Genomic DNA, 17,669 nt, shown 5'->3' with positions numbered 1-17,669 from the left:
TGTGGACAGATGCCCAGATAGCAGCCCTCCAGATGTAATGGATAGGCACTGGGGCTAGGAAAGCTGCTGAAGAGACTTGTGCCTTGTCAAATGCATGATTAAGGCTGCGAGTCTTTCTGTGACTACTGCTGTGGCCAGCAGTAGCAGTTTGGTTGTGTGGGAAGGGGCTCAGGGTTAGGGGCAAGGGGCATTTACCTCAGGTGGGGAGGCTCCCCAGCTCCCACTGGCATGGCCCTGCAGCTACTAGGCAGAGGGACCATGGGGCTCTGTGTGCGCCTGTGCCCACAGGCCGCACCCCAGCAGATCCCATTGGCTGCAGTTCTCTGCCAATGGTAGCTGTGCAGCTGGTGCTTGCAGCAGGAGCTGCATGTGGAGTTCCCTGGCCCCACTGGTGCCTAGGAGCTTCAGGGACATGCAGAGCCAGGTAGGGAGCCCCTGCCAACTGCCTCCCCACCCCCCACAGCAGTGGAGGTCCCAGGCCATAAACATGGCCTGCTCCAATTCCCTGGCACCAGTGCAGTTCTGGATCACCTCCACCAGCATCTGTGACCCCCTGCACAAGTTTTAGTCAGGGGTATATGGTACATGTCAAGTACAGGTCATGGGGGGAGGGATAGCTCAGTGGTTTGAGCATGGGCCTGCTAAACCCAGGGTTGTGAGTTCAATCCTTGAGGGGGCTACCTAGGGATCTGGGGCAAAAGTGAGTACTTGGTCCTGCTAGTGAAGGCAGGGGGCTGGACTCAATAACCTTTCAAGGTCCCTTCCAGTTCTAGGAGATAAATGAAAATATACCTTTTTTTTCTGTTTACTGCCTGTGGCCTGTCCATGAATTTTACTAAAAGTACCTAATCATAGCCTTAGTCATGATCGCCAGAGGGGTCACCTTTGCCCAATTGTATCAGCAGTGAATGCAGGCAGTGATCCAGGAAGGACTTCAGGGTGTAGCCCAAAGATGGTATGTTGAGCACCCAATGGTCCAAGGTCAGCCGCAACCAGGCCAACAGGACAGGGTGCAGGGTTGAGAAGAGCAGGAGGGTGGATCCTGGGAAGTGACTGAGGTACCATCCTTGGACACACCCTCAAAAATGCCTGCTTCTGGAAGGGCCAGGCTGGGAAGACAAAGGGTATTGCCACTTAACCCCCTTGTCTCTGTCCTTTTTCCTGTAGATGCTTGGTCAGGGAGTCCCCCAGGACCTAGACTGGGGAGGTGGAGGATGAAATGACTTCCTAGCCTGCTGAGGACCATGAAGGCTCAAGGAGCAGAAAGTGGAATGGGTGTCTTGAACGCTGTGGAGCCTTGCATCAGAGAGCTCAGAGAAGAGTCCTGCTCCCTCAAATGGGAGGTTTTGATGCATGGCCCGAAAGGGTTAAACATCCTACAAAATAAATAACCCTCATGTGGAGGGATAATGTTTGTGTATTAATATATGTATGAGTAGGGTCAACAATGTAATCAACAGTCCCTGTCTATGCTGTATTCTGATAGTTCAGAGATCAAAAGAACATCCTATCATGTCAATGAATTGTAAACATGGGATATCTCAGTATTCATCTCTCTTTGAAATATACTGTGAATGGTGGAGGAACAAGCAAATTGCCTTATGTTAATTCTCCTTCAAAGTCATCCCAATTACCTTTTCTTCCCAGAAGAACTCCCAAATTGTATAAAAGATCCTTGGGTATTGATTCTGTCATCTCAGATCTGCTTACACTTCATCAGGAGAAGTTTGAGTCACAAGCCTGAGGTTTCAGTTATACTGGTATCCCCTGAATATGAGATTTGGACATTGGACTCTAACCTGCGAACTGAATTCTAAAGGAACTCTTTGCAACTACAAAGCTCACCCTCTCTGCTAAGAATCTAAACCTCAATGAAGTGAACTCATGTCTGTATGTATATTGATCTTTTAACCATTCTCTCATTTTTAAATAAATTTTAGTTTAGTTAATAAGAATTGGCTGTAACATGTATTTGGGTAAGATCTGGAATATTCAGTAACCTGGGAGGTAATGTGTCCGATCCTTTAGGACTGGTAGTCCCTTTTCTTTTATATGATGAAATAAGATTTTCAGGAATCTTCATCGTATTTGACTTAGGTACCTGGATGGAGGCCTGAGGCTGCATCACTTTAAGGGAATTGTGGTATTTGGACTTCTGAGTAACCAGTGAGGTAATAAAGAAGCTGTTTTATGCTGGTTTGGTAAATCTAAGTACTGGAATATCCACCAACTTTATGGGGATTGTCTGCCCCATTCTTTGCAGTTCACCCTAACTGAGGTACCATAGTTGGCCTCCATTGGGACCCCAGTCACAGAGGTCCTGAATAGTGCTCTGCATCTCCTGTGACAACATGGAGGACTGTAACCAGGAGCTGTGCCTCATCACCACCACAGAGGTGACCACCCTGGCTGCTGAGTCCTTAGTGTCCCAGGCCATCCAGAAGACACCTTTTGCTACTGTTCTGCCTTCCTCTACTAAAGCGGCAAGCTCCTGGGCTTGGTCCTGTGGGAAAGCCTCCTTAACCTGTGGGACTCCATCAGCAAGTTCAAAACTGTACCTGCCAAACAGGGCCTGGTGGTTAGACACCCAAAATTGTAGGCTGTCCACTGCATAACTTGTCCTGCCAAACAAGTCCAGTCTCTTGGCATCTTAGTTTTTTGGCTTGCCAATCACCAGTCCCTTCCTGTTCCTCTCATTGACAGTGGACATGACCAAAGGCCCCCGCTGGAGGGTGCATCTACAAATATTCAAATCCTTTTGCTAGGATGTAGTACTACTTTCCTGCCGCCTTAGAAGTAGGCAGAATAGAAGAGGGCTGCCATAGCAGTTTTGCAATTTTAAGGGCCCCTGTGTGGACAGGCAACTCGTCAATCTCCAAGTTCAAACTGGTAGCCACTCTTTTAAGGAGGGCCTGGTGCTCCTTGAAATCGTTGGGGAGACTGTCCATTTGGGAGGGGCCTGCGACTGCTTCATCTGGAGATGACTATGACAGCTGCACCACAGAGGGGAGGGGTGGCTTCCCCTTCCCTCTCAGGGGATGGCTCCTTAGGTGTTGGAGCCTGCTGTGCTGGCCCCGCATTGGATTTGGTACCATGTTCCAGCACCAGGGACAGTTTGTCTGAAGTGGCCAGAGACGAATGGTGTGGATACAGTACAAACATAATGGGTACACCCCCCAGATTCCAGTACAGCTATTGAGTGGGTCACTGTCTGTGTTGCCATGCCATCGCTGCAGGAGCCGCAGCGGTGTCATGGGTCAAATCAGAGACTGATTTCTCTCCTTCCATGATGGAGGAGGAGGTGTCTGAGTCAGAGGACAAATGCATGTTAGAGGGAAAAAACAAAATTACAAAAAACCCATTTGATTCGGGGGGAAGGGATTTTTTTTGGGGTGGGGGGGCATGTGTCAACACTGTGAAGAAACAATTGCCCAGCTATGCCCTGACAAGGATCTTTTGCAGCTTGTTTTTCACAGGACCTTCTAGAAATGTCTCCCTCGGCGTCCTCTCCTGTAGGCTCCCACTCCCCACTAAGTTGGGGGAGAGGGACTCTGCCAGAATTTCCTGGCTCAACCTTGGAGGAAGGGGGACTGAATTGGACCCTGCTTCTCTTCCCAGGGCACTTAGGACTCATTTCAGGACTTGGGGCAGGAGGGCCTTATCCTTGGGGTTCTAAATTGCCCCAGGATTTACTCCCCAGGCTGGCTGAATGTACTCCTTTTTGTCCATGCAGTCTCTCTGTGTCCTTCTCTAGGACTCCTGGTTGTTTTTCTGTGGAGGAGTCATGGCTTCTTAGGGGGCTGGAGGCCTCCCAATGTTTGTCTGAGTCAAAGCTCCATGCCCTAGCAGTGCGAGGGTCAGCTGACTGAGAACAGGCAGGGCATAGTTTGTCCTCTGTAGAGCCTATTCATGATGCCTCACAGATGGAGCATCTTTTATGCTTAGCCTGATGCTTGCACACCTGCTCTGTCATCCCTAAATGGGGCAAAGGAGCCCATTACAGAGGTGTTGCAGCAGTGACTCTAGGTGCCTTCAACTATGCACTGCTAAATACTTGGTCCAGGCCGAGAAGAGAACAGAGAAAGCTGATTGCCACTACCCTCTTCCCCCCCACCCCCCAAAAAAGAGGAGGGGACAAAGGAAAAGTCAGGAGCAAAGAGAATCACTACTGACACAATCTGTATTGGGGGACTGTGACTCTTGAGAGCCAGGCTCTCTCCCTCTCTGTGTGTGGGTGTGAGAGAGAGTGTGAACGCACTGTCACTTTAAGCCCCCCTCCCCCAACTCACATGGAAGTTTCGTTCCTCCTGGCCTGGCCCCCACCGGAGACCGAGCGGCGCAAGCAGGCAAGGTCCAGGGAGGGACTCCGCTCTGGGGGGCGGTGGGCTGGGCTGGGCTGGGCCACCACACCACTCTGGGCTTCTGTGGCTGGGGCGGTAGAGCTGGAGGGGGCAAGGAGAACCCCGCCGGCCCAGCACCGGGGAGGGGATGGAGAAGAGAGGATTCCAGCCACGGTCAGCAAGGGGAATGGTGCCTCACACACCTGCATATACCTAGGGACAGCCCTGAGCTCATACCTAGCAGAACTGTGAGAGATGCTGGGCTGCAGAAAGCATAGGCTTGATAGGATTTCACATCTTTCAAGACAGGTTGATATTCCCGTCTATCATTCCAAGATAGATAGTTGTGCATTATCGTCTTGCCCCCACTTGCTCCACCCAGCCATATTTCCTGTGCGCACGGGCAGGAAAGTGCGTGCATGCAAACACACACTTCCAGTGCCCACAGGGAGGAAAGTAAAAGTGAATTAAGCTAAACCTAATTAAGGCCACTTTAATTTTGAATAACAGGATCTACTCGGGGATTTAATGCAGTTTAGCTAATCCACTTCAAATTCACACCTTTAATTTGGATTAGTTTTTCTGGATATTCCTGTGTAGACAAGCCCTTGATAGTACCAACTTCCAGACTGAAGAGTATCAGGTATCATATTTAGAAGAATTCTGCAGTTATAGCTGATTACCAACAGAGTCCCTGGCTTAAGAACACTGGGAAGTTGGGAGTAATGTGGCATACTAGAAATGAAGAGCTAAGGGCTGAAGACAATAATTATTAGGAAGAGATTTGAAAGTGAATCTTCTACTCATCACTTTTGATTAAAGTTTCCACAAGAATTAAAAGGCAACTTGCTCTCTTAGGTCTCAGTTATTCCCCATTTCAAACCCACACTTCCTTCCATCCCACACAAACCTGGATTCCTTGTAATGAAAACTTTTTGCAGTGCTTTGCAAGTGAAACAATTTTGTTAACTGTTCAGAGATTATGTAAATAGCTGCAAAGAGGCAGCCATGTGCAATGCACAACAAGAAGTTTTATTGATTCTACAAAACCTAGGAATTATGCTACATATTTTTGAGCATCATCTACTAGCACCTTAACTAGGTACTGTTTACATATATACAGCTACAGAGCACTTCTGTGACACTAGTTCCATGGTTAAGTGAAATAATCATTTTCCCCCATTCTCTGTCTCCCAACCCAATTATTGTGACTAACATCACAATCCTGCAAATGCCTGTGCACATGCTTAACTTTAAGCATGTGAGTATTCTCACTGAGTTCAGTATGACTAACACGTGTGTTTGCAGGATCTGGCTCTGACATCACACGGAGTATTAGTTCAGTGCTGACTCAGAAGGAACCCATCCATTTAATCACCAGCTTCTGTGTTCTCTTTATAGCCTACATGTTTGACCACTCCCAGTTCTGCAGAACTGTGAGATCACAGCAGAAGGCATGAATTAGGCAATCCCCATTCTGGCTTGGTATCATATTATTATTCATTGGTGTGAATTAAAATTCTCATATGAATTGGCACATTTATATGTAAAAAATAGTAACAAGTAAAGGGATTCTTATTAATGTTAGAACATATTTATTCAGACACTTGTGCACAGCCCACATTTTACTGCGGTTTGTATACACAGTATGCCCATTTTAACTCCATACTAAAAAGGGATGTAGCAATGATTCCTAACACTGGAAATAGACATATTCATTTTTATACATAAAATTATCAATTGATAGGGTGCCATTTATATCATCAAGGCTTATTAAAAACTGTGTAGAAAATGAATACACCTTTAAAGGCATACACAATTATTTTATCTTACCGGCTGGATGTAGTGCTGGGCTTCACGCAGAAAAGATGTGGTCAGATCTGAGAGACCCATGAATTGTCACTGGACAAGTCCCTTACCTATTGTGCAATGCTCCATTTCACGTACCAGTTGAAATAGATTTGATTCCTGTGCCATAGGGAGAACAGCACATGAAGTATATCTAAAGGCTAATTCTCTCCTGGCAAAAGACAACGAAGGAAAACTTGAAAAAAAAAACAAACCATGTCAGAGAACCCATCCATCAATGTTAAGAATTGTTCTGACAGCAACTGAGTCCTTCTAGAAAGGTCTTACTGGAGAAATTAGCACTGGATTTAAAGTACTGTAAATTGTCCAGATTTACAGAAGCACAAAGGCAGGCCTTAGGAGACCCCAGGGTCTTCCGCTGGGCCTTAACATGGTCCTATCCTAAGGGCTGTAAGAGATTGTATTTTTGTAAACTTCACAAAAAGACACAGAAAAACAAAGCAGATTTAACAATAATAAAATTAGCACAGAAACACACTAAGCTAAAAGCACGATCACTATAGCTGCATGGGCAGCAAAGAATCCTGTGGCACCTTATAGACTAACAGACGTTTTGGAGCATGAGCTTTCGTGGGTGAATACCCACTTCCTCAGATGCATGTAATGGAAATATCCAGGGGCAGGTATATATATGTATGCTAGCAAGCAAGCTAGAGATAACGAGGTCAGTTCAATCAGGGAGGATGAGGCCCTGTTCTAGCAGTTGAGGTGTGAAAACCAAGAGAGGAGAAACTGGTTCTGTAATTGGCAAGCCATTCACAGTCTTAGCTGCATGGCAGAGCCTTATTTGTGAAGAGTCTATACATCATACCCATTAGATATTTTAAAGTAATAACACCTTCCTGAATTATTTCTGGTTGAACTTCATTCTTAAAATGTAAGGCAAATGGGGCAACAGCAGAAAAGAGTGATTTATGAAATTAGTGATCCTTGGAACAAAAATTCCTAACATTCAGGCCTTGTCTACACTGAGTTTTGAACTCTGTTTGAAAATTAAACTTAACTCCATTTAAACAGCAGTTCTAATCCTGGGGCCTAGTCCTGCTCTATTGCAGGTAATATGTTTTTTGAGGGTCTGAGGGTTAGCTGGCCAGCAAAGACTAAAGTGTTGTAAAATAGTGATTTAAAATCAAGCTGTGTGCTTGTTGTAAAATGTTGTGATCTCTTAATACAGGCCAGGCGAATGATACTTTCAAAAAGTTAGTTGAAAGTGCAGTGTGGGCTGGACCATCCATCATAACCAGAGCTGACACACATTGAGTGAAGAAGGGTTCTGCAGAACATTCAATCACAGCCAGTGCTCTTTCAGACTGCAAATGTCGTTTCTTTTTAGGCTAGCATATTTAAGTGCTATATATAGAAAAAGCTGTGGTGGTTCTTCGAGTGCTTGCTCATGTCCATTCCATATTAGGTGTGTGTGCTCCCACAAGTATTTCCCTCAGCAGTATCCATAGGGGACCAGTTCTGGTGCCCTCTGGAGTGGCGCCCGCATGGCACTGTATAAGGGACGCCACTGACTCCTCCCACCCTCAGTTCCTTCTTGCCGCCAGTGACGGTGCTGGAACGTCTGCTGCTATGGCTAGCGTTGATTCCTTCTCTTATGAACTTTGAAAACCTGTAATATAGTTGTATATAGTGAGTAGTTTCTTAGTGACCCTTCATAATAGTTCTCAAACTCTTCGTTAGTCCTGAACAGGACTCAGCTGGGGGACTGGGTGTCGTATCTGCAAGTTCTTTAAACCTAGGATGAAGAAGGAGTGTGATATCCGTCTAAGAGTGCTCCTAATGGAGTCGGAACTCACTTTGGCACCAGAGCAGTAGTCCAACTCCACACCAAGCACTGTGGCCTCTGTGCACAATGCTCCCTTAGCACTGTCCACAACCCAGCACCCGTCTCCCTCAGTGGCTCCGGTCAAGAAGCCGAAAAAGACTGAGGGGAAGATCTACCACTCGTACAGGAATGGAGAGGGCTGGGGGATGAGCCAGAACCCGTGTCAGGGAGCTCAACATCCCCCTCGGAAAGTCTGGCCCAACTCAAGTTGAGCTTTGCAGCCCATCCCGTACTTCGCCTGTGACTCTGGATAGCGGTGCAGGCCCCAGCCAGCATCAGGTGCCATTGATGCTGGAAGCCCTTCAAGCAGCTCAGGAGATCCTGATGCTCTCGGTGCCTCCCACACCAGCTCCAGCAGTACCCCGATCTCAGGGAAAATCCGCGTTGGGATCTATGCGTGTATCCCCATCTCAGCGGCACCACTCCCCATCGAGAGGGACCTCCCACCATCGCTCACCTGCCCGGAGCCCTCACACCTCAGGGACTGGAGAGGTAGGCTCAGCGGAGCCCTCTTTGTACCAGGAGCACTGATGGAATGACTCAAGGCGTACCTTGCCGGTAGATTGGCGTAGACCCTCTGAGGCACGCGCCACCTGACAAGAACTCCAGGACCAGCCCTGACTGTCTTCAATGGCCCAGTACCAATTGAGGATCAGGGACTGCACATTGCTGGACCATCATCGCCCGTTTCCTAGCAGTAGGTTGCCCTACTCAGGAAGATCCTCCCAGCAACTGGCCTGTATTAGCTCCAGGTCCAGTTTGATGTCCCGGTACCATTTAAGTGGCGTGAGGCGTGGATCACTGGGTGTCTGATGCAGATCTGCCCAATGCCATCGGTCCCCAAGATCCCAACAAAGACGCTAGTCTTGCTCGGACAGGTCGTCTTCGGGACACAGTGACCAGCACCCATCGGACAAGTGCCACTGCTCTACCTGATCCTGGTCGCCCGGTATTGACTACTCCATTTATACCTCTGGCATGGAGCAAGGTTCCCTGACTGTGGGACAAGCCCCAGTATCCATGGTGCAGCCTACATCATCAGCACTGAAACTTGTCCCATGGTCTCAGGCGCAGTAGCCAGTGCCATGGTACCCATGGAACCCTTGGGGGTTTGCTCAACCTTCACAGGCTGCTCAGTTGGTACTGAGAGCCTTGGAGAGGCCAGTGGCCTCAGTATCACATCTCCCTCCAGTGCTTGAGGAAGACCCAGGGGAACAGTTCAAACTGCAGCAGCCACAGGGCCAGGGGAGCCAGCCTCAGCAGGACCAGGACCACTTGAGCCACCTGCCAAACGGTTATTTTGAGGGTGCACCCGAGGGCAACCCACCAGACTATCCCCTGGATCCATCCGTCCTAGTGTTCTCCAACCACCTTTCCCTTTTTGTCCCTGCTTGGATCGCTATAACTTCAGACCGATGGGTCCTCAGCATAGTGGAGAAGGGTTATATCCTCCAATTCCTTTTGAACCCTCCCGCTCCCCATCCATCTTCCCCGTTCCTCTTCAGGGACCCCTTTCATGAGAGTCTCCTCGCACAGGAGGTAAAGAGGTTACTACAGCTGGGTGCGATGGAAGAAGTTCCTCTCGAATACCAGAAAAAGGGGTTCTGTTTCTGTTACTTTTTAATCCCAAAGGCAGTCTACGGCCCATCTTGGACCTGCGAGACCTCAACAAGTACCTAAAGAAGTTAAAGTTCCGCACGGTGTCCCTGGCTTCTATCATCCCTTCCTTGGATCCAGGAGGCTGGTATGCTGCCCTCGACTTGAAGGACGCATACTTCCACATAGCGATCTTTCAAGGACACAGACGCTTCCTCCAGTTTATGGTGGGGCCCCACCACTAGCACTTTGCGGTCATCCCGTTCAGTCTGGCGACAGCACCCAGAGTTTTTACTAAGTGCACGTCGTGGTAGTTAGTGGCTTACCTCAGGCACTGGAGTATCCAGATCTAACCGTACCTTGACGACTGGCTTGTCATGGGCAGCTCCAGGTCTCAAGTCCAAAGGCATATTGCGGTGTTTCAAGCCATATGCCGCTCTCTGGGCTTACTGGTAAACAACAAAAAGTTGACGTTAGAGGATAGAGTTCATTGGAGTGGTCCTGGATTCAACCTGTGCCAGGACGTTCCTGCCACTGGAAAGGTTTCACACATTGATGAACCTCATTGCAGAAGTCTTCATGTTCCCTTTGACTGCAGCCAGGGTCTGTCTGCACCTGCTGGGTCACAGCACTTACGTGGTCTGCCATGCCAGGCTCTGGATGTGGCCCCTGCAACAACGGCTGGGGACAGTATATTCCCAGTCCTGGGACCCCCTGGAAAAGATTGTTACCATTCCCTAGGTGATGCTCATCTCGCTGCGATGGTGGACCGACTACAGGACAGTCTTGGAGGGGGGTTGGTTCACCAACGCCCCTCACTCCATTAAGTTGGTGTCGGACACCTCGGACCTTGGCTGGGGTGCACATCTCGGTGACTTCCAGACTCTGGGGATGTGGACCCCGGAGAAGGCAAAGTTACACATAAATGTCAAAGAGCTCTGAGTCTGGCTGGTGTCTGGAGTCTTCCTGCCCCACCTGTTGGGCAAGGTGGTACAAGTCCTGATGGAAAACACAGCCTCAGTGTTCTACATCTACAGGCAAGGGGGACCGCGCTCGTTGGCTCTCTGTCAGGAGGTGCTCCATCTATGAGACTTCTGCATCAGTCATGAAAATCCACCTGGAAGCTGGTCACCTTCCTGGTGTCAAGAATACGCTGGCGGACCAGCTCAGCGGGGACTTCTCCTCTCACCACAAGTGGTCGCTCCATCCAGAGGTAGCCTGCATGATCTTCCAAAGGTGGGGAACTCCCCAAGTGCACCTGTTCACTACCAGACAGAAGAGGAAATGCCACCGGTTTTGGTCTCGGCATGGTCTGAGCAAGGGCTCCCTCCCGATGCCTTCCTCCTAGGGTGTTCAGGGAGTCTGATGTATGCAGTCTGTCAGATTCCACTCATCAGCAGGGACCTGGCAAAGATCAAGATTGACAAAGCACAGGTTGTTGTGATCACCCTGGCGTGGCCTCATCAGCACTGGTTTGGCATGCTCATGAACTTGTCAGTGTCCCCTCCCTGGCCCCTGCCCAACCAACCAGACCTGCTTTCACAGGACCACAATTGGCTTTTACCCCAACCTTGGGTCCCCTCACCTCATGGCGTTGATGCTGTGTGGCTGAACCCAGAGGAATAGACCTTTTCGGAAGGAGTCCAGGATGTCCCCTGGGGAGTAGGAAGCCCTCAACTAGACTGACTTACCTGGCCAAGTGGACAAGATTTTCCTACTGGGCATCCGGACGTGGCATCTCTCCCTTGTGTTCTTCCATACAGGCTATCCTGGACTACCTGCTCCATTTGAGGAACCAGGGCTTGGAACACACTTCCATTAGAGGGCATCTTACAGCCGTCTCCGCTTTTCACCTGCCGATCCAAGGATAGTCGATGTTTTCCCATGACATGATGGTCCGATTCTTGAGAGGGCTTGAGAAACGCTTCCCGCAGGTGTGGGCACTTGTCCCACAGTGGGATCTTAACTTGGTCTTCTCTAGGCTCACCGGCCCGCCCTTTGAACTGCTGAGTTCCTGCTCCCTTTCCCAGCTGTCATGGAAGGTCGCGTTCCTGGTGGTAGTGATGTCGGCGAGAAGAGTATCTGAACTAACAGCCTTGATCTCAGAACCGTCGTACATGGTCTTCTGTAAAGACAAGGTTCAGCTGTGGCCTGACCTGGCCTTCCTGTCGAAGGTAGTATCCACCTTCCGTCTGAGCCAGGACATCTTCCTCCCAGTGCTCTGTCCCAAACTGCACAAGACCAGCGAAGAGAGACATCTTCACCTGCTGGACATCTGAAGGGCCTTGGCTTTTTATTCAGAACGTACCAAGCCTTTCCATAAATCAACTCAGCTCTTCATTGCTATGGTGGATAGGATGAAGGACCTCCCAGTGTCCTCACAGAGGATTTCCAGTTGGATCTCCTTGTGCATAAGGACCTGTTACGACGTTGCGGGGGTCCCGCCACCAATTGTCAGAGCTCACTTGACGAGAACACAGGCATCTTCGGTGAACTTCCTGGCACACATCCCTAATCCAGGACATCAGTAGAGCTGCAATGGGGTCCTCTGTCCACATGTTCACGGCTCATTATGTCATCACTCAGCAGGCCAGGGACAACGCTGGGTTCAGCAGAACTGTGTTGCAATCTACATGTCCGTGAACTCCTACTCACCTCCATAGGTACTGCTTTGGAGTCACCTAATATGGAATGGACATGAGCAAGAAGAAAAGACAGTTACCTTTTCCGTAACTGGTGTTCTTTGGGATGTGTTGCTCATGTCCTTTCCAAAACCTGCCCTCCTTCCCCACTGGCAAGAAGGAACAGATGGTGAGGGAAGCCAGTGGGACGCCACTCCAGAGGGCACCAGAGCCGTTCCCCTACGGATACTGCTGAGGGAAAAACTACCAGCACTGGTGCATGTGTTGAGCACCCACACCTAATATGGAATGGACATGAGCAACACATCGTGAAGAACACCACTTACGGAACAGGGAACTATCTTTTCTTAGTTTATACAAGTCATTGCCCTATAAAGCTCATTAGAAAGAATGTTCAGCATCCTTAAGGATAGCCTCAGTGACAGAGTCCTGCTAGAGGTTGGTTTGTCGATATGAAGTTTGCACAAGAAGTTCTCTGATGGAAATTATTAGAGCTGGTCAACATTTTTTAATCTTAATTTCTTAAAATTTTGACAATTTTAAACACACATGGCTAAGCTGACCAAAATCATTTTCTAAATATTTATTTTGAACAAGAAAAAGGAAACTTGATTTTAAAAATGACAAAAATGTGAAAAAATTGTAATTTTTTTTTAAAAAGCATGCGACAAGCTCTTGAAGCCAGGTACTAGAGAAGCTTCAAATAAAAGCCTTAGGTAGATCAGTAATATGAGATAAGGAGTTGTTCATTCAAAAGTTAGCATTCAAGATGACATTTGGAAAAGGAATCACTGATCAGATTGATTTTCATTAAAATGATGCTCCTTCCATTCAATGAATGTAGATTTGGTTGTTTTTTATATTATTTAAAATAATTTAAAATTCTCAAATTGCAGACTTCTTTTATTTACTCGCTCAGTTAAGGTGTGTAAGGTATATAAATGTCTCACATCAAATTTCACTCTCAGGGCACTCCAGCACTGACTTGAAATGCCAGCAAATTGCCTATCAGAACTTCCAGTATTAGGACAAAATAAAAAAGAATGCTGCTAGTTTTTACTTAACATGATATTATAGATCCCAGCCTTGTTGAATTTAATACCAAATGAAGAATGTGACAGAGGAAGAGAGCTGGTTTGGTAAACCACAGAAAGAATGAAATTTCACCAAAAAACAGAAAAGTTCCATGAAAATGTTGGAAGATTTTTTTCTCTCTCTTTTGCCAACGCTGTAAACAGAAATCGGAAGTAGACTGAAGTTTTTATATGATCAGGACCTGGAAGCATTAAAAATACTGGACTAATTTTAAAATAAGACAATTGCTAAAGTAAAACTTGCCACTAACATTGACCCTTTGTATTTAAGTAAATGAAATTCTAAAAGTTTATGGCTCCAATCCTCCATTGAGTTTAATTAGATCCCCACTGAAGCCAATGAGATATCAATATATTTTACTGATTCATTTCATACATCTATTCTGGGACCTAGCTGTCATTTATCATATTAGAAACCTTCTGCTTAAACCATGCTCCTATTTAAAAATATATATGATCGGGCTCAATTTAAATGCAAAGCAAATTACAGTACATTCCCCAGCAAATAACTTTTCTTCCATCCATTAATCTCCAGAATGCAAGCTGATTTCAGTAGCAAAATATAATTTTACAGAACAGTTGGGAAGTGGATGGGTGGGGAAGACAGCTCCAATTTTACCTGGTAAGTGATTGCATAAAACCATAAACAGAACTGATTGGGGGAGAGTGGAAATTGCTAAGAGGGAAATTTGTGCTATCCTTTCTCTCCAAGCCTTTATATAAAATTCAGCAAAATCAAAGAAATGAATTTTAACAAACACTTTGCTACCCATGGGTTTTTGAGAAAATAATTTATCTCCCACATATATTTACTTCATTTAAGGTTACCAATCACTATTTCATATTAAATATATGCAGTGATTATGAAATGTTTCTTTAGATTGATCTTAATGATTAAACCTTTTTGCATATTTGCTTTAAAATTAGCTGCTTATAATTTCACAAACCTTTCCCTGCCATTTTAATTTGTCCTTTCCCATACTGAAATATAGATTGTTTAAAAGCATTAGAGCTAGTGATGATCTGATTTTAAGTCTGTACTTGAGCTGTTAGAACTTAAAGGACATAACTGACAAAAAAACTCAGACAGTGGCATCTGGCTGAGGAATAGGGACCTCGTTAGAGATTGGGATAAACAAGTGTGAAAAGGCTTCTACATTTATTAAGTCTAAAAGACAAGGTTACACCCCTGTAATTGGAGGTTCTTCGAGATGTGAGGTCCTTGATTGTATTCCAAATGCAGGTGTGCATGCGCACCATGCGCCAGAGCTGGAAAATTTCTGTAGCAGCGTCCATTGACCCACATAAGCGTCGTACACAGCCTCATGTTCCAGGTGAGGTTATGAGAAACCTTCAGGGACGACACCCCCTCAGTCACCCTTTTACTGATGAGCAGGGCAGTCTGCAGCAGAGGGGACAGAGGACAGGTATTGGAATACAAATAGGGACTACACATCTGAAAGAACTGCCGTTTTACAGGTAAGTAACCTCCTCTTCTCCTTCAAGTGCTGGTCCCAAGATGTATCCAAATGCAAGTAAGTTCCAAGCAGTGATCAGCACAGAGAGGGGTGCATGGATGCAAGAAGTATCACAGTCTACAGGACCACTCTTCTACCACCCCCTGGGCGATGGCGTAATGGGTCCTGAAGGTATGCATGGAATGCCACGTCGCCACCCAGCAGATGTTGTGCCAGGATACGACCACTACCAGGGAAGCAGAGGTGGCTGGCTGCGCCTGCACTGAGTACATTGTAATCCGGCCAATGACGTGGTGGTGGACAACTTGTAGCACGCACAGATGCAGGCAGAGACCCACTTTGAGATACAATGGGAGGAGAGGGCCTGACCTCAGGGTCCATCTGCAATGGACATGAATAGGCATAGAGAGACATGAAAGACACAGGTTCTGTCAAGGTAAAACACAAGTGCATGGCAGATGTCGAGTGAGTGTAAGGTCCTGTTTGCAGGAGTGGCATGCACCTTAGGATGGAAGACTGGGAGGTGAATTGACTGGTTGAAGTCGAACTCCAAGATTACTTTCAAGAGAAATTTGGCATGAAGGCATGTATAGGGGGGTGGGGAGTTAGCCATCATGGTTGTCAATTCGCTGACTTGCTGAGCGGAGATGATAGCCACAAGCAAGATGAACTTCGTGGAGGGGTGGGAGAGAAAGCATGTGGTTGGAGGCTTGAAGGGGACCTGGTGAGGGTGGAGAGCACAAGATTGAGGTTCTGAGGGGGTGAGGGGGTTGACCATCAGTGGGAAGCTGTTCAGCAGCCCCTTCGGGAAGTGGGCAGTGGTGGGGGGAGTAAATACCAAGCACCCGTCCGCAGGGGGGAGGAAGGAACTATGCACTGCCAGGTGGACAAAGACAGAGCTGAGGGTAAGACCTGAAGTCTTAAGCTCCAGGAAGTAGTCCTGGATGGAAGGGATGGAGATGATGTCAAGGAGGGGGTGATGGTGTTGAGCCCAGGAAGTGAAATGTTTCCATTTCTCCACTCAGCATATTCTTGTGGGAAACGACACCCTGCCAACCACACCGTGCAGAAGCTGGAGTCCCCCAGATGACCTGATCTTGACTGGCCAGCAGGGAAAGTTCATCTGCCTTATTGGGACTCGGATTGATGAGCATTGTACGTTTAGCATGTGCATTCTTGTTTTTGATAACTGTTAATAAATAGAGGTTAAGTAGGATATTACTGTGTAAGGCTTTCACTAGTAAAAGACCCCACAAACCTGCAGAGTATAACATTAAGCCCTGAGCCCATGGAAGGGTAAGGGTGGGTGTCTAAATTAAGTGAGTTATGCCTTGAGCCCTAGAAATTGGGTAAAGGTGGGTGCCCTAGAGTGTGCGAGTAACAGAGAATTTTGTGCAGGTAACACTGTCTGTCACACTTATTGGCTGCCAACACAACAGTGAGCTTGGGGCAGGGTGAGTATATAGATATTAAAACTCCTTAGCGGGGACATAGTATTTTCTTTCCTCCAGCTTGGAGATGGGGGGCAAGGAGGAAGGCGTGTGCCACAGGGCCCTGATTAGTTTCACCACTTCCTTGTGGACTGGCAATACCACTCTGTAGGAGGCTGCTGCACTTAATACATCGAATAGGGAGTCAGGGCTTCGCCAGTTACTCAGCTTTCAGCCCCAGGTGTGATGCCACTCTCTTCAAAAGCTCCTGGTGGGCCCTTGCATCGTACTGGGGGACCACGTGAGAAAGTCCCCGCTACCACCTCATTGGGCACAGACAAGGAGGAGGCAGGTACAGGTGGGTCTTCCAACTCCACTGCTTCTGCCAGGGGAGCCTCAGCTGAGGCTGGCTGTCCCTGGGGAGCTTGCTTCGACTCCACATCTGAATCAGAGGGCGGGAGGGAGACAGTCGCTGACCATCTTTCAGATGCCCCCGAGACTGACCTATGTCTCTGCGACAGGTAGGGAAACTCCCAGGGGCTCCATAGTTGTCAAGGGGCCAACCACTGGCCCTGTGGCCATGCAGCCATCGTGGCCCAGAGGGGAATGCCAATATCGCCGGTGGGTGGCCTTTGCTTGTGAGCAGACCTTTCTCCTTGCTGCTAAAGCCTGAGGAGGGACAGACTTGTCTGGGGGACCAGGATGGTACTGAGGCTGCCTGTCTACCCTGTTCCCGTCGGCTGTCTCCCTGGACCTCCGTTGGGGACCTGTACTGGGCTAATGGCTCTTGGTGCCACGACTCTGGTGACCAGCGACAACGTTCTGTGAACGAGTGATGGTACCCCGGTGATTGATGTCCCCACACACTGAGAACAGTGCCTCTCCATAGACCAGGAGTGGGAATGGGAGCAAGAGGATTGATGTCTCAGAGACGGTTGACGTGCCGCGCTGTTCTGTATCAGCGATCTAGACACCAGTGACAGGGCTCCAGGGACTGGCATCTCGACCTTCTGGAGCAGTGCTGAGGGCTGGGAGACTGACTCGGACGCTCCTGGCAACGGGGCTCTGGGGACTGGTGACACACTTCTGTAGATCTGTGCCAGACTGCTGGCGATTGACGCTGGGACCTCGAGGAACACAGCCTAGAGTCCTGGGATGAATACCGGGAGCTCTGGCAAGTAAGCCAACCCACATCTAGGGGCTGGTGGTGATATTCAGGTGAGTGATGGTGGGGCACCCCCTGCAGCGGGGAGCGATGCCGCACTGATGGAGACCACTGGAAGGGTCCCAGGGCAGATTTACCCCTCAAACGAGGCACCTCAGTGGCCAGCATGGGTAGCACTGGAAGGGACAATATGTCCTTGGCATCCTGAAAGGCCTTTCGCATGG

The sequence above is a fragment of the Gopherus flavomarginatus genome, chromosome 1 (assembly GCF_025201925.1).
Source record: "Gopherus flavomarginatus isolate rGopFla2 chromosome 1, rGopFla2.mat.asm, whole genome shotgun sequence".
Taxonomy (NCBI): domain Eukaryota; kingdom Metazoa; phylum Chordata; order Testudines; family Testudinidae; genus Gopherus; species Gopherus flavomarginatus.
Note: the sequence above shows the minus strand (reverse complement) of the source record.